The following is a 3,800-nucleotide window of genomic DNA, read 5'->3' as shown; positions in this document are numbered from 1 at the left end:
AGAAGCGCCTTGAGAAAGCTAAGGGGAGATGGGAAAATGAGCTCCTTGAGAGTCGCCTTCAGCTTGTTGGCATCAACATCCTTGGACTCCAGCTGAATCCTTAATTCATAAACAATTTGTTCAGACTCCTTCTTGGAATCTTTCAGTCGTCCAACTTCGCCCTGAAGATCATTTTTCTGACCTCTTACTTCCTTTGATGTTGCCGTTAGAGACTTAATTTTCTTCTTCAGCCAGTAACCCCCTGCATACCCTACAAAAACACAAAGATAAAAGGCAAAATAAGATATCAATTAGTCCATTTGTGGTAAACTAAGGGAAATCTACATACCTAAAACAAGTGGGAGACAGTATTATCAACTGTCCCATCCACACCAACTTGATCCATCCTATCATCATTCTCAGGCCACAGCAGCTTGTCAATCTTCCCTAAGTGAGGCCCAAGCTCACTATAAGCAGTAGCAAAAGAGGGGAAGAAAAGGTCAATGGTGTCACTGAATGGGTCGGAAGGCTCAGCTTGAGCAGCCTTCTTCTTCTTTTGATTTCGCGTCAAAACAGGAGGTTCAGCAGTAGGCGTAACCTCCCTGTTCGCATCAGTACTCCCAACGGATGACTTTTTTGCGTGGCACAAATGTTCCACAACACCCAAACCAGATAGGGGACGGGTAAATTGTTTAGACATAGCTATGTCTACAAACAACCGCTCATTGGTCGTCAAATCAGCCAACAAAGTAGGATTATATCCCCAAGATTTCAAGACTTCTCTTGATAAACACAATACGAATGTTATCGGGACTTTGAAAAGGAGGAATACCTTCAGGAAATTGAAGGACGAAGCACCACAAAGAGCTTTGACGAAGACTCGGCTCAGACAGTAGATTGTTCCAATCACGATCCTACTCTAGAATTTCACGAATACACTTGAGTCGGCTGTCAGACTCCCTCGAATCCTAGAGAAACTCAACGTTAAGCCTACCTGAAAATCAATACAAGTATCAGCAAATAATGAGCCAAACCAATCTTTCATGAAATAAACGACTAAATAAGAGAACATTAAACACTCACATGCAAAAGACCATGAACAAGGAATCCTACAACCAACCACTAATCCTAGCAAATCGAAAGGAAGGAAGAAGTAACAATTCTTCCACTTTTTATCTCTAGACTTCAAACTAGTAATTAGAGGTGGTTCCTTCCCCCTAGTTGTTAACTCATACCTACCCTTGTCATGTAGATGTGCCCTCAAGTAATAAGCTTGCAATAACTCAGCCACCCCAAACGTTATACTATGTCTCTCACAAAGGACTTCGAGAGACATCAAAACCCACCAAGAGTCGGGCATCAATTTTCTGGGCGATATCTCATGATATTCACATAATTTTATCACTAATCTAGGGATAGGGAACCAAAAACAATCCTTAAATATAATCTCATACAAGCACACCCAACCAGGTAACTACCAGTCAGGTCGCTCTGCACTAGCAGCAGCATGCAAACTAAAGGTATCAGGTATACCATAGTAGCGACAGAGGTAAGGCAACTCACCTAAACTAATCAAAGATTTGGGGTTGCGAATAAGCATGCAACCAATACCAGGCATACCACCAGAAATAGGTTCGTAAAAATCTATTCCTCTTCTACTAGCACGCCTAAAGTTCGATCACCTGATCTACTACTATAACTCGGTTGCAGTCAACCTTCTTAGCATAAATTTCAAATTAAGAACTACAACCTTCTCCACTAAATGAACGAGACAGTCAACTGTCTGAGCCAGCACAATTATCACGCTTACTGGTAGACATAATAAATTGATCACCTAGAGTAAAACAATGACTAAGTTTTGGAGGAGCATAGAAAAGGTGAATAAAATGTTCAGCTAGACATGCAAGTAGGAACTAATAAATGCCTCATCAATCAGTCAAACAGATCATTCATTAAGACACAATTAAGCAAGCAAAAGCTCTCAACATTCAAACAGACAGACTATTATACAAATTAAGTGACAACATGCTCAATCAGTCAGTCAACAGACCCTTAAAGCAAGACAAAACTATTGAGTAACCTACACTAGTCAATAAGACAGACACACATTATGTAGAAGAAAAATGTTATCCTAATGGACAAACAATAAAAATGAAATTATTAACACTTGAAAAGATCAAACACTAATGGAAAATCTATAGGATCAGACAAAAATAACAGTTCAACTTACCTAAACTAACACGAAGTGCATGCATAAAAACATTCAAAGGAAAGCAATGGAGAGAATACTTACCTATTGAGAGCTCCCTCACTCCACACTTTGCACCTCTCCTTCAAGCCCTTCTCAAATGTGTGCAAGAATGAAAAACAAACTCCCCTTATATATGCATTTAACACCATCAGGTGGGTGCCAAATGTCAACCATCAAAAGGTCATACCAAAGAGTACTTGACTTCTCAAAGATAACACCCAAAATCCACAAAAGAATCAAGGGAGAAGGATAATCACGAGAAGCAAGCCACTCAGCAGTACACTCGGCCACCCCAGAAGTGCACTCGACCACCCTAGTGGTGCACTCAACCCACTCGGCGATCGAGTCAGCCACCAAGCAAACCACCCATTCGCCTCAACACTCAACCCCATCGCCCAACTACTCATTCCACCAGGCCTCTTGTTGGACCCACGAGAAAACCAAGGTCTCACTCGCATGGCCACTCATACCCATAGGAAAACCACTCAGCCACCTTAGTTAGGCCACTCGGCCAGCATGGCAGGCCACTCAGCCCTCTAGGCAGGCCACCTCGTCCAGGCCACTCTTCCAGCTCAGCGTGCCACTCGGCCAGCTCGGCGGGCCACTCGACCCTCTTGGCGGGCTACTCGGCCCACTTGACCAGGCCACTCGGCCAGCTCAGCGGGTCACTCAGCCATCTAGGCGGTCCACACAGCCGACTCATCCAGGCCACTCGGCCCACTAGGCCACCTCGTCCAAGCCACTCAACTAGCCCGGCGAGCCACTCAACCCTTTAGACCCCCGTGAAAGATTACTGAAAGGGACAAACATATTCAAGGCATATTCTAACACGCATTCTCTCACTTTTGTGACTAATTGAGTTGAATAAATTATGACAGAATCATATTTTCCTACTCTTTGATCAGAATTAATTCTATACCAAAGAGTGAGGAAAAAACTGTAGTGGGAAAATTTCGTCTACATGATCCATGAAATAAGTCGGACTAGCCAACCAGGCCCAACAAAACAGCTAGACTAGCTACTCAGGCCCAACCCAACGTAACTGGACTCATGTATACCAAATGACCCATATAATTGATCAACGGATATTCAGACCCGAATCCAAAGACATTCAATCAGCCAAAGACCTTGAAACAGTCAACGAATACGCAGCCCCTCCCATGAAAATCGGAGGGAGAACCACTAAAAACAGGTCAGACGGATCAGGTAGGCAGAACTGGAAGTGGTTAGGAAAACAACTATAAAGAGGATTGATTGATGCTCAAATTTATACATTTTTAAGCTTCAATTGTGTACATAAATTAAATTTAAATTAATTATATTTATGGTTTTAATTGTAAGATTATTTTTAGTTGGAAATATTTAATTTACTTTGATTTTTGTGTTATTTTTCATATTTGAGTAAAAAAGGCATAAATGAAAACCAAATTAAAAGCCCAAATGAGAAGGCCCAAACTAGGCCGAGTTTCCCTTCCACTACCATCTGCCACGTGGAGGCTTCAGATTCGTTGAGCCGATCTGAGCCCTAGCCAAGCCGCCTACTCAAGCTCATCTGCAAACGTGACACGTA

This window comes from Humulus lupulus, chromosome 2 (assembly GCF_963169125.1).
Source record: "Humulus lupulus chromosome 2, drHumLupu1.1, whole genome shotgun sequence".
In the NCBI taxonomy this organism is placed as follows: domain Eukaryota; kingdom Viridiplantae; phylum Streptophyta; class Magnoliopsida; order Rosales; family Cannabaceae; genus Humulus; species Humulus lupulus.
Note: the sequence above shows the minus strand (reverse complement) of the source record.